Genomic DNA, 14,623 nt, shown 5'->3' with positions numbered 1-14,623 from the left:
ATCAAGAGGTTCTTAAAAAAAATTATATGCCTACAAAGAAACAACCTAGAAAAAATGGGTAAATTCCTAGAAACACACAAACTTCCAAGACATAATCATGAAAAACAGAAAATCTGAACGGATAGATAATAGTAAGGAGTTTGAATCAGTAATCAAAAACCTCCCAACAAATAAAAGTCCATGACCAGATGACTTTACTGGTAAATTTTAATATACCATATTTTTCACTCCATAAGATGCACTTTTTTCCCCCAAAAAAGTGGAGATGAAATGTCTGTGCATCTTAGGAGAAAATATTGTGTCACAAACTGTGATGTGTATTACCTGACCTGTCAGCAGTGGCAACAGCTGTTAGAAGAGGAAGCAGTGGGCCCACGTGAAACCCCCAGAGATGCTTAAATATCCCACTTTACTGCTGAATCTCACGGCACCTGGTCAGCATGAAGATAGTGAAGAAAGTGATAGTGATTGGGAGCAACTGAGCTTCATAAATTCTGACACTAGTGATGATGAGTTCTTGGGGTTCCCAGAAAACTAGAAGAGTACTTGAATCTTAAAATATCTCCTCATTTGTTAATGACAGTGATAATGGTTCTTAATACCACTGTTGACTGCTGTTCACTTTACATGGCTGAAATATTATTCTGTTATATATTTTTTAATATTTTAGTACACCATTTGGTTCAGATTTTTTTTTCTTGTTTTCCTTCTCTAAACCTAGGTACATCTTACAGTCAGGTGAGTCTTATAGTGTGAAAAATATGGTATATTTAAAAAAGAATTAAAACTCATTCTTCTCAAACTCCACCAAAAAAAAAAAAAAAATTGAAGAGCATGAAACACTTTCTAACTCATTTTAAAAAAACAGAATTACCTTGATATCAACAAAAAAGACAAGGGCAACATACACACACACGAGAAAGAAAGAAAAGAAGAAAGAAAGAAAGAAAGAAAGAAAGAAAGAAAGAAAGAAAGAAAGAAAGAAAGAAAGAAAAAATGTATGCTATTATTCCTGATGAACACATATATGCAAAAATCCTTTAAAAAATATGAGCAACCCAAATTCAATAACACGTTCAAGGATCATATACCATGATCAAGTGATGTTTACTCCAAAAATGCAAGGATGGTTTAATATCCACAAATCAATGTAATGTACCGCATTAACCAAATGAAAGGGAAAAAAACAACCACATATGATCATCTCAATTTATGCAAAAAGTTGTTTGATGAAGTTCAATGTCCGTTTATGAAAAAAACTCTCAATAAAGTGGGTATAGAGAAAATGCACCTCAACATAATAAAGACTGTGTATCAAGGGCAGAACTTGTTTTGATAGAAGAGAATAGGGTACCAAAATAAAGAAATAAATGAAATAAAGTGAAGTCCATGTATGAGTAGTCCACAGCTAACATCATACTCAAAAGTAAAGACCTAAATTTTTTTCCTCAAAATTCAGAAACAGGAAAAGGATGTCTACTCTTACCACTTTTGTTCAGTATACTATTGGAAGTCTTAACCACAGCAATTCGGCAGCCGTCCGTCTCGAGAGACGATGGTGTAGCTTCTTAAGAGTCTATCTGCACCGCCGAGAATGGCTGTGCAGTCCGACTCGGGAGTGACACGGTATCTGTCTCCTCCCGTGTTGAATCGACATCTTGCGGTGACGCTGGAGTGTCCTCTCCAGTGAAGCTGAAGCTACAGAGCCTGGGCAGGGTGATATGGAGGGTCTGCTGTAGCCCATGCAGCAGACCCCCCCTCTCTTCGCAGCTGAAGGGTCCAAGGGAAAGACGGAGTCGATACAGCTTGGGTTCAGGTGCGCCGCAGGAGTTGCCGGTGTTGACTACAACGTCAAACCGCCTTAGGGACTCCGGCTCCAGATTTTCTGTCGGGGTTTACTCCCTTAGCCTTTCCCCTGAAGAGGTATGCCGCAAGGCAGCGGAGGTTTTTTGGAGTCAGAGTTTTCCTTCTCTGATGTACCCTGACTGGAAGATCGAACCAGCGACACTTAGCTCGCAGGCCGACGCTCAATCCACTGAGCTAAACAAGCCAGGGCAAACCACAGCAATTTCGTCGGCAGCCGTCCGTCTCGAGAGACGATGGTGTGGCTTCTTAAAAGTCTATCTGCACCGCCGAGAATGGCTGTGCAGTCCGACTCGGGAGTGACACGGCATCTGTCCACCCCCCCCCCCGTGTTGAATCGACATCTTGCGATGACGCTGGAGTGTCCTCTCCAGTGAAGCTAAAGCTACAGAGCCTGGGCAGGGTGATATGGAGGGTCTGCTGTTGCCCATGCAGCAGACCCCCCCTCTCTTCGCAGCTGAAGGGTCCAAGGGAAAGACGGAGTCGATACAGCTTGGCTTCAGGTGCGCCGCAGGAGTTGCCGGTGTTGACTACAACGTCAAACCGCCTTAGGGACTCCGGCTCCGGATTTTCTGTCGGGGTTTACTCCCTTAGCCTTTCCCCTGAAGAGGTATGCCGCAAGGCAGCGGAGGTTTTTTGGAGTCAGAGTTTTCCTTCTCTGATGTGCCCTGACTGGAAGATCGAACCAGCGACACTTAGCTCGCAGGCCGACGCTCAATCCACTGAGCCAAACCAGCCAGGGCCAAACCACAGCAATTAGGCAAGCAATAAAAGGCATTGAAACTAGAAAAGAAGTGAAACTGTCATTATTTGAAGATGACATAATATTGGGTTGGCCAAAAAGTTCTTTCTTTTTTTTCTTATCCATAAGATGACTCTAGTAGCATTTAGTTGTCTTTAACTTCATTAGAAAAAATTTTGATAGATTATATTGTGACAGCTGTGGTATCAGTGTGTGTTTAAAAAAAATAAAAATTGGTCAATTTTTGTGTAGCCATTTAAATATTGAAGATAGAAGAAAACACACAACATTTTCAACATATTATGTTTTATTATTTCAAGAAAGGTAAAAACACAACTGAAATGCTAAAAAAATGATTTGTGCAGTGTATAAAAAGATGCTGTAACTGATCAAATATGTCAAAAGCAGTTTGCAAAGTTTTGTGCTACAGATTTCTTGCTGGACAATGCTCCATGGTTGGGCAGATCAAATAGAGATGTTAATTGAGAACAATCATCATTATACCATCTGGGAGATAGCCAAGATACTCAAAATGTCCAAATCAATAAAGCTATTGGCTTGGGGGGGACTGCTGGGGGAGAGGGGTGCTGGGGGGAGGGGAACAAGGGGGAGAAAATTGGAACTGTTGTAACAATATAATCAATAAAAAACATTAAAAAAAATAAAGCTATTGGTGAAAATGAAAAATGTGTCTTTTATTTTATGAAAAAAACTAAAGGGACATTTTGGCCAACCCAATATTATACATAGACTCCACCAAAAACTTTAAGAACTAGTCAATAAATTTCATAAAGTTGCAAGATATAAAATAATTATCAAAACCTGTTGCATTTTCACACGCTTATAAAAAACTAGCAGAAAGAGAAAATAAGAAAACATTCTCATTTACAATTACCTCAAAAGAACAAAACACCTAGGAATAAATATACCCAAGGTAGTGAAAGACCTGTATAATGAAAATTACAAGAATTGATGAAAGAAATTAGAAAAGATTGAAATAAATGGAAAGATATTCCATGATTGTGGTTTGGAAGATTTAATATTGCTAAAATGTCATACTACACAAAGCAATCTACTGATTTAATAAAATCGCTACCAAAATTCAATGTAATTTTTCACAGAAACAAAACAAACAATTCTAAAATTTGTATGGAACAAGAGACCCTGAATAGCCAAAGTAATTTTGAGAAATAAGAGCAAGACTGAATGAATGCATCATGCTTCCTAATTTCAAACTATATTAATCTGTAGTAGTCAAAACAGCATGTTACTGGCATAAAACAGACACATAAATCAATGGAACAGAACAGAGAGCCCAGAAATAAACTTACGTACATGAGGTCAGTTGTTTATGATAAAGGAGTCAAGAATATATAATGGAAAAAATTAGTAACTTCAATACATGGTGCCTAAAAAAGTTAGGCAGCCGCATGTAAAAGGATAAAACTATAGCCTCTTCTGTACCACATACAAAAATTAACTCAGAATGGATTGAAGACTTGAGTATAAGACCTCACACCATAAAACTCTTAGAAGAAAACAGGCAGTCAGCTTTGTGACATCAGTTCTGGCAGTGATAATTTGGGCTTGATGCCAAAAAGCAAATAGAACAAAAGCAAAATAACAAACAAACAAAACCAAAAAACAGGTGTGACTATATTGATCTAAACATCTTCTGCACAGCAAAGAAAACCATCAACAAAATGAAAAGGCACCCTACTAAATAGGAGAAAATACTTGCAAATCATATATATATGATGAGTTAATATTCAAAATATTTAAAGAACTCATGTATAACAACAGTAATTTTTTAAAAATATGATTTAAAATAGGCAAAGGGTTTGTAATTTTTCCATAGAAGACATATAGATGGCCAACAGGTACATGAAAAGGTGATCAACATCACTAATCATCAGAACCATGATGGTATAACCTTGCATCTGTTAGAATAGTTATGATCAAAAAGAAAAGAAATAACAAGTGTGGAGAAGAGGGAACCCATGTGTACTATTGGTGGGAATGTGAACTGGTATGACACTATAAAAAACAATATGGAGTTTCCTCAAAAAATTAAAAATAGAACTACCATATAATCCAACAATTCCACTTCTAGGTATTTATCAGAAGAAAATGAAACATTAACTTGAAAAGACATCTTCACCCCTATGTTCACTGCAGCTTTACTTACAATAGCCAAAATATGAGGACAACCTAAGTGTTCATCAGTGGACACATGGATAAAGAAAATGTGATATCATCTATATGCACACACATGGAATATTATTCAGCCAGAGAAAGGAGGAAATCTTGCCATCTGTGACAATATGAATGGATCTTGAGGGTGTTATGCTAAGTGAAATAGATTGGGCTGTTTGGGTTCATTTCTAGAGTCAGAGGGCATATACCTGTCTCAGATAAAGCTAAAACAATAGAATATACAATAATTTTATACATGAAAACCCTCAACTTCAGAAATAATTTAGATACAATACTTGATATGTAAATGGAGAAAAACTATATCACAGTAATTAAGAGAGTGTATTCATTTATAACAATGAGCTCTTTCACTTCAGTATCGTAAGGGGCATATTTTAAAAATCCTATTACAAATAAATGTTAAGCAGAGAATTGAAAGATTGAAGGCAGTTATAAATAGCAAACTGAACAGATTTTGTAATACTATATAAAATAAAAGTTTAATAATCACATAAGAGCTAATCAACTTTTTAATGTGTTTTTCTTTCATTAAAGAGATATATAAAGCACACTCATTTTTTTGTTACTTTGGTGACCATTTTAACCTGGATTTTACAAGTTCAGTTTTGAAAATAAAAGAAATACAAGGAATAATTTAAAACTAAGATGCCCTGTGATCCCAAGGGAAAGTTTTACCATTAATAAGGAACAGCTGCACTTATTCCATAACTCTGACCCTTTATTCTTTGAAGTTTAGGGGATAATGAAAATAAGCAGCCAGTTTTCTGTGAACAAAAGCAATTATTCTGGGCATAGTAAACACCTCCTTTATGATTGTCCAACACTCCATTTATAAAAGAACATGGGAACAATAAAAACCACTTGATACTTCTGTAATAATATTGTAGAACTAAAACAAACAAACAAACAAACAAACAAACAAATTAAAAAACCAGTAATGGAAATACTTGGAACAAAAGATCCATTTTTTCCCCAAGTAAATCTTAAGTATAAATTCTAATCACTTCTAACTTCCCAGAAAATATGCACTGCAAAATTGCCTTACATAACTATGGTAAATTAAGTGGTGATGGGAAACCATTGTTACTTCAAGGAATTCTATCCTTTTTTAAAATTTTGTTAGAATGAAAGATAGTAGTATATATCTTACAAACATAAAATGCTTTTTAGTATGCCAAGGAATATAAATAAATACAAAATAAATATTTGAGTTATCCATTGACATTCTCTTAAAAAAGTATGCTATGCCAAATATTTTCTTTCATAAGAGAATATGGCATTGCAAACATGAATATGAAACAAGAAGATCAGCATTAAGGACAAATGCCGTCCCATCATCAGGATTTGTATGCTCAACTCTACATTAACTTCGCGAGAATTTAAGAAGGCCGCTGTAAGTGTTTATCCAGATACAAAGGTGGGATGAAGGTGAGCCTTTTTATTTAAAATAGATCATCAGAATTAGAAATAATTTTGGGAGTCATTTATACAGAGATTCATTTCACAGATAAGAAAACTGAGACTTAGAGACTTTAAATTGTTAAAAGTCACAGAAGTCAACAGCCGAATAAGCCTACAACTCAAGCAGTGCACAGACATTCTTGCAACACAATATCATTTCCATAGACAGTCCTGGAGCAAAGTACGATTTCCATAGACATGTTTTTTCAAACCAAGAATAAGTCTTGTTGTTTTAAGTTCTTATTATTTATTTATCTAAATGTGATAAAATGAGGAAATAGGACTATACTATTTTTAATGAGAAAAAAAGGTCTTTAATGAGAACAAAACCATACCACAGCAAAACGTGAAATGTGCATCTTTATTCTAAAGGAAACACATGCCCAACCAATAAAACATGATCTATCTTTCATTATCACACAGAATTTTTCACCTTAATAGTCTATACTTGGCAAGCAAATAGAAAAAGCCTTTGTTTTGCTAAGTGCAATAATACTACTGTGAAAGGTAAATGTTCAACTTTGCTAACATCTTTGTAAGTCTGAATTTACGATTCTAGAATAATGATTTCATACATTTCAAATCTCCTCATAGAGTTTTTAAAAAGATGAACACCGGGTTGGCATGAGTTTCTGCCACTTCTCAGTTGTTTGTTACTCAGGTCATTTCTGTGCTCATTGGAAGAATGTATTAATCAAATTAGCACTAAGAATTGTAGGACTAATTCATTTTAATACACTGGAAGGTAGAATAAAAAGTCACGAACACAGACACAGCAAACAATGTAATCTAAACTCTATGAACACTAAGCAAACATGATTTTGCTTATTTTTATGCATAAATAGTAGAGAGAGAGGCTTGTCAGTATAGTTATCTCACTAGGTTTTAATGTAGTCCCTTTACCCAGGTTTCTTGATTTTTACTTCAGGATAGAAAATATATATAACTGTTTACACACATATTGATCGAAGAAAATGGCTATGTTTTTTTCTTTGACAAGAAAAAATATTTGAGTAGCTTTCTGGGGCAAATCCTTCTATGAAAGTTAATGACAAATTATAATATTTCAAGATATTGCAGTCTGATTTTATAAGAGAATTTTTAAAGTGTGAAAACAAAATAATTATATATGAAATAATAAGATTTTGCTACCAGTACAGTGGTTTGACTAATATAGCAACTACACAGCTACCTATATATGAAACATGATTTATTTTACTTGTTTTAATTTTGGGTAAGAAAAAGAAATTCTACACTATGGTTGATGGTGTGTTCACATGTCTACTTAACAGAGCATTAGTGTGTCATAGTATAGCAAAAAAAAAAAAAAAAAAAAAAAAAAAAAATCCCAGAATTAATCTTCTATTGTGATCTTTCTCATAAACCTCCTTTGTTATCTCTCCAGTCCATTTTACATTAAAAAAAAAAAAATCCTCACTCTCAGAGATCCATATAACACTTCAATTGCCACACACATGTGCCACGCCTTTATACGTCTTCTATATCTAGGAAGCAGTGCACATTTCCAGGTTATGAAGCATATCTCAGGAGCAAAGATAGAAGCTTCAGTGGGATCCTCACCCTGGGAATAGATAGCCATTGACAGGACAGTGTAAATCCTCCACACTTACTCCTACCAGCACAGACCCAATTCTCATAAAGCCCACTCATCTTGCCCTTATCACTGCTTGGTACCTTCAGGAAGATGCTATGATTTCTTAAAGTGTGATTTTTTAAAATAATTTTTAGTGTCTATGGGGCTTATTTTTAAATTTTACTTAAAGGAGCATATAAAAATCATGGTAAAATTCAAAGTGATTTTGTTGATTATGGCAAAAGCTATCTATATGCATGTCAAAATCATGAATATGTATGTATGATATCATGCATTTCTGAAAATTAGTGGTCATTTTAGGGATAATGCTTTCACTGTGTTATTTATAGAACCACGTTTTTGTAGAAAGATTTAAACAAATAAATAAATTAGTTCATATTCTAGCACTAATTAATCTAACGACAAGTAGCCAGACATAGACAAGGCAAAATATTCTGGCAATGGAAAAAAAAAAAAACAGAATAGGCAAAAGGTATGTATTTGACAGTGAATCAGTAACTTCTTTATGAGGATGATAATAAATAAAAGTGTTTAAGTCAATAACAAAATCTATGCCTAATTTCTTTTTCTGGAAAATTAAACGTATTGTGTAATATTGCCTTTCTTTAACCTTAATCATTTAATGACATTTTTGTATTCCCTGTTCCTCCTTTATTTCTGGAATTATGAAAGACATCTCCCACTAACATGAAAACAACACAAAACATTTTAATGACCCGCAACTATTAGAGACTAGAGAACAGAAATGATACATGAAAAAACACTTTTATGTGTCTTAATATGTTTATAGGCAATTTAAAAAATACATACTTTTTTATATCAGAATTTGTATTGCAGGAGGGGTTTCAGACTGAGGAATGATTCCCCAAAATGGGAATGATTGTCCTAGCACTGTTCCCGAAAACAAATGGAGAGAGTAGTTGAGAGGGCATCCGCTGCAAATCAGAGTTTCCTGGTATCACATAATATTGTTGAACAGTAAGCTTAGATGTCTAAGTACACAAGATATGGGAAGTAATGTAGAAGAACAAACAGCAATAAATAGGGAGTTTAAAAAATTATTTCAAAAAAAACTATCAGAGTAGTATTTTTATTTTGGTGGACACCTGGAGAAGTCGTCGTCGGCAGCCATCCGTCTCGAGAGACGATGGTGTAGCTTCTTAAGAGTCTATCTGCACTCTCCAGTGAAGCTGAAGCCACAGAGCCTCGATGAAGCTACAGAGCCTGGGCAGGGTGATATGGAGGGTCTGCTGTTGCCCATGCAGCAGACCCCCCCTCTCTTCGCAGCTGAAGGATCCAAGGGAAAGACGGAGTCAATACAGCTTGGCTTCAGGTGCGCCGCAGGAGTTGCCGGTGTTGACTACAACGTCAAACCGCCTTAGGGACTCCGGCTCCGGATTTTCTGTTGGGGTTTACTCCCTTAGCCTTTCCCCTGAAGAGGTATGCCGCAAGGCAGCGGAGGTTTTTTGGAGTCAGAGTTTTCCTTCTCTGATGTGCCCTGACTGGAAGATCGAACCAGCGACACTTAGCTCGCAGGCCGACGCTCAATCCACTGAGCCAAACCAGCCAGGACCTGGAGAAGTACTGCTTGACTTAGGACAGGAGGCAATATATCAAGCAGGGAATGCTGTGCTTAATTAACCAAAAGATTTCCTTTCAATACATTATTACTAAGATACATAATATCAGATGCTTCAGTAGAATCCCTATTTAAATTGTTTTCATAAAAGCATTTATTAATATTTTAAATCAAGTGAAAACAGCTTTTAAAAATTGTAGTTTATTTAACTTTCCACTAAAAGGACGCTTTTCCATGTAGTCTGAATATTGAAACTCATGGAGTTCAACTAAGGATTGTTATTAGTTAATATGTGACCACTGACATAAAATATTTTTGCTCAATGTCAAGGAAGTATGTTTAGAAACTAGTAGTCTCACCAAAATGGAATGTGCTGTCTTACAGAGTTTTTTTTTAACTCTATCCTGAAGGTGAAATTAGGTGAGAGGAACAGCAGATAAAAGGATAACGAAAATTGTTGAAGAATGTAACACTCAAGTTGTATTGAATTACAGATATAAGGATTCTATTCTTAAAATCTGAATAAATATTATAGAGGAAGATTTTAATGTCCCATAACTAACTTAGAGACTATTAATGACTGGCATGAAATACTTCATGATGCATAATTTGTTGTAGCCCCTTCTGTAGTAGTGTATTTTAATCTTTTTAGTTCCAGGTAATTGTATGTAATTATTTTTGATCTGCAGTCCTATATGTGAAGAAAACATATTATTTTTAATTAATTAGCTGTTGTAGAAATGGTGTTTTCGGCATCTTGGTGGCATTTAAATTAATACATATCTTAAAAAGTGAAAAACAGACAGCATACAGAAATTTTCATTCTAAAAGGTGAGAGAGAGAAAGAAAGAAAGAAAAAGAAAGAGAGAGGGAGAGAATTAGAGAACAAGAACCAGACATGGAGAGAATATTGTTATATTGTTAAATATAGATGATTCTGAGCGCCAGACAAAAATAAAATAATCTAAGACATGGAGACTTAAGTTAGGAAAAGAAAATGATTTTTATATAGCCTTTAATATAGACTATTTAATCTAATGCTAGTTAAGGTTAGAGGATTAAAAGTACTATTACATGAATGCTGTTCATTTTTCAACTGGAAAAGGTATTATTTTAAATTTAAATACATGCCTTGCATTTTTTCCTACTTTATTTTCTTTGTTTCATCTAAAGATATTTGGTACGTGAATAATAGTTGATTTTTATTAAAAATTTTAGTACAGATTTTTCCCAAAGCTTTTATTTAGAGGACCCTTGTTGCCTCCTATGCCAAGTAGCTCAGATTATTAGGAAACAGTCAAGAGAGAACTATGTTACAGTCATAAATAAATAAATATTAAAGTAATATTTTGAACATATGCTTTTGGGAACATTATTCCAGATTTCAGAATGACCTAAACACTACATTTTCCATGTCCCCAAGAACCATTACATTAGTTTGGGCAAGGTTTACACTGCTGTAACAAAACACTCCATCCCCCAAAAGTCAACTCACTATCTTAAAACAAAAGAATTTACATCTTGTGTTTATAGGTTGCCTGTGGAAGGGTGTGACTTGCCATACCATCGATCTTCCATCAGGTGACTCAGGAATCCAGGGTGATTTACTCTTGGGTCTTTGTTGTCTCCAACTGATACCCCCTCTGCAGAGGCAGAGAAAGACTGGAAAAGCATGGAGGCCTTTCACCTCCTCTGCCCAGAAGTGATATACTTCACTTCCACTTTTCCTTGGTCAGAAGTAATCCTAGGACCCCATCTAGCTGTAAGTGGAGGGAAATTATAACCTTCTTTATGCTCAAGAGTGAAAGGACACCCAGATATTAATGTACTCTAACAATGTTTCTCGTATTATTCTTATGATTTCCAGTAAACTGCTATCCCAGCAAGGTAAAGGGAAACAACAAAAACTCTAAAACAAATGCTCAGAATTTTAATCAACAGTAACTTTCAAAAAAAATTAAAAGCACCACAATTATGCAAAACACATAAAATGGCAGTCCTTGAATATCATTTCTATTACCCAACCTCTATCAGATTGTTTGCACAAAAAAAAAGTTAATCAATAAGTTGTAGGAAAATGAATGAATAAATTAAATGATGAGAGTATAATTACTTCCTTTGGTCTCTGAATATGTAATTTATGTTCACAGAATAACAATTTATGTGATGGTAGCATACTAACACTGATAATGACAGGCTTTTCATCTTCTCAAATAACTGAGGTACAAAGATTAAATCTTACTTTAATCACTTATGTATTAATTTTCTTAAGGAGTGAAGATCAGGGTTAGTGCTCTAGTACATGTAGAACTGGGTTTTATTATAAGCATACTGAAGTAACATTTCTTTAGGAAGGCATTTCAGTAGAATCTTTGAAGTATTAGGAATGAGATTGAAATCTCGGCGTCATGACTATCTAAGTGACTGTAGATGAACTAATTAACCTCTCAGACACTTAGTTGGTTTATCTCTAAAGAGGTGAACAAATTCATGCCTCAAAATATGACTGGAAGGTTGAAATGAGACTACACAGAAAATTAAAAAAAAAAACAAAAAAAAACACTTAGCACAGCACCTGTATATAGTGAATATTTTAAAATATACACTCACTTCAACTGTACATAATTGTGCATATGTTATTATTTTGACCTCTTAAAAAATCCAAACTCCAGGTGCAGAAAATAAAATTTATGAATTGGAATAGATTGTTGAAATTGCACACACAGATATAAAATTCAGTGAATCGTAAGCATTAAACACACTATCTTATATAAGTTAAAAATTCTGCAATAAGGTGTTTTTTTTTTTTTTGGTAGATATTTTCTACTTCAATGTGAGCAGTGTTAGCTATTCATATTGAAGTGCATTTTTATTGCTGGCATATAATTCTAGAGTAATTTTCTTTTTGCTTGAGAGTTGTGTGATAATAAAATAGAGTATATTTTATTTATTTTGTAATAGTGTACATAATATCATTTGCATCACAATACTATTATGGTTTGAATTTTATCTTTATTTTCTTTTATCTAAATTACACCTAAAAATAGTTTATGAAGTGTATCATGCAATTCAGAATTTGTTTCAGATAATACTATTGTACATCCTCCATGTTCACATCATTGTTTCCTTTAAAAATCATAAGGTGTATATAATTCTATGTAGAAGCAAACAATTACAGAAACTATAAGTGTAGTTGAGATTTCTTGGGGCACTACTAAACAAAGAGCAATATGTAAGGTATATTGCTATAAACGGCACCAGAGGCCATTGTTACCTCATTTAAAACACTTGAAAAATTTTTAAGTAGAGAATATGCATACAACGTAAGAACCTTAGAACGTCTCATAGTGAGTATAATGCGCTTCATAATCCTGAAAATACAGGATTCAGGGAGAAGAGGAATTAAACTATAATATTTTAAACAATGAAGACTTCCGGGAGAAAATGTGAATTGGACGTGGCATTGAGGAATGAATAGAAAACGACGCAGAAACGGTGGCAGTGGGAACTGTGAGAAGAAAGAACTGACCAAACAGATAAGCTTTGAGTTGTCTTGATATGTACTCAAGGAAGGGACTGAAGTAGCACAGAAAAGTTATGATAAGATGACCGTAATGTATTAATTGAGAAACCTTGAGGAGCATTTGGTTTGTGAGGCACTGTACAGTAAGTAAGTAGCGACATGCTGAAAGCTCATAGCCCTCCCATTCTAACACAGCCATACCCAATTGTTAGTCAAGAACGGTGTGTAAAACCATAATCCTTCAAGGTGAAGTTTCATATTACTCTTGGCTGGGTATTCTAGGAAGGAAGGAAGTTGGCGACACCTAGATTACATGAGAATAAGAATCCAAGCTAGACTATTTGTTAGAAAATTAAATATGATAAAATATGACATAAATTATGTTCTATAATTGTACATAGGTTCAGAACATAGGATTCCAATGTAATAATTTGAATGTGAGCAATATTTCAAGAATATTTGGAGAAAAAAGTAGGAACTGGGTGGAGTCTAAAATGAATAGACTACCTCAACCAGTGTTATTTTAAAAAATTAAATACTGTATCTTTCCCATGCTGATAATATATGTACCAGGCAAATACTTCCGAATTTTAAGTTTCCATTTAGAAAAGAGCAGCACCTTCAGTGTATTTCTATGTGTATAATATGTAAACTACAATACCAATAATGTAGCAATAAAAACTGTGTTTAAAAATTCAGTCATCATATTCAGCTCCTCTGTGTTTTTTGTCTTGCTGTGGTATTTGATATTTTTTTAAATAAAATGTCTCAAATTGATAATTTCTGCTCTTACCTGAATAATCTTTCTTATCTCAGACTCTTTCAGTGGCTGTTATTACACATGCCACCCCTCTTTTGATTATTTTCCTGACCCATCAAGTTGAATCTTCAAGTAACTGGATTTATCAGATCATCCCACATGGATTAAAATGAAACTGACATTCAGTTGTTCTTATGAGATTCAACTTCAAAGTATGGAAATGAGAGGAGAATTAAGAACAAGGATTAAGCCTGAAATAGAAAGAAAGCTATCCTCCAAGGACCCATGGCAAAGGAAACAAAAATATTGACAAAGCTGCAGAAGAATGTATCTTACCAGATTTCTGAAGTCACCAGATGATCCAGGAGTCCAAGCCTAATAAAAAACAAATAAGGAAAACAAAAAGTTGTTTCAGTTTCCTGTTTTAAAAATACATACACTGAAATTTTTAAATTCTATATTGTCATATTTAGAAGCATTGCAGATTGATGCAGATGCTTTAGGATGCCATTTTCAGGTAAATAATTTTTAATTTTAATTGTTTATTTAATCTCATATTGTATCATTAAAAAAAGAAAGGAAATATAGTCTAGATCCTTAAATTATGGTTCTAGTTATTCAGGTGACAAAAAGTTATTCATTTTAAATATTTAAGTACTCAAAAGAAGGGAGACTATTATTATTAAATGTACTTGAAATCCTGTAACATCTATTACATATATTTAACTTTCTTATGGATGAGGCAACCAAAGCTTCAATTAAAAAAACTTTTCACATTTTTTCTGCCTTTGATGGCTATAAGACAGTAATTAGCTTTTGCTTTGATTCATTTTTTTCATTTTAGTCCCCTTATATCCCACTCT

The 14,623-nt window shown here is 34.2% G+C and overlaps 1 long non-coding RNA gene across 1 annotated transcript in view; it reads right to left on the bottom strand.

Annotated features, from left to right (window-relative positions):
* The window catches only part of LOC150013008 (uncharacterized), a 493,123-nt gene that overhangs the window by 300,223 nt on the left and 178,277 nt on the right, over positions 1–14,623 (bottom strand). The window contains exon 3 of the long non-coding RNA XR_016510792.1: positions 14,097–14,135. This is a non-coding gene — a long non-coding RNA (uncharacterized LOC150013008). The remainder of the gene's footprint in view (positions 1–14,096; positions 14,136–14,623) is intronic.

The sequence above is a fragment of the Furipterus horrens genome, unplaced genomic scaffold (genome assembly GCF_987537825.1).
Source record: "Furipterus horrens unplaced genomic scaffold, mFurHor1.1.pri manual_scaffold_4, whole genome shotgun sequence".
Lineage (NCBI taxonomy): Eukaryota > Metazoa > Chordata > Mammalia > Chiroptera > Furipteridae > Furipterus > Furipterus horrens.
This window is presented reverse-complemented; position numbering and strand designations above follow the sequence as displayed.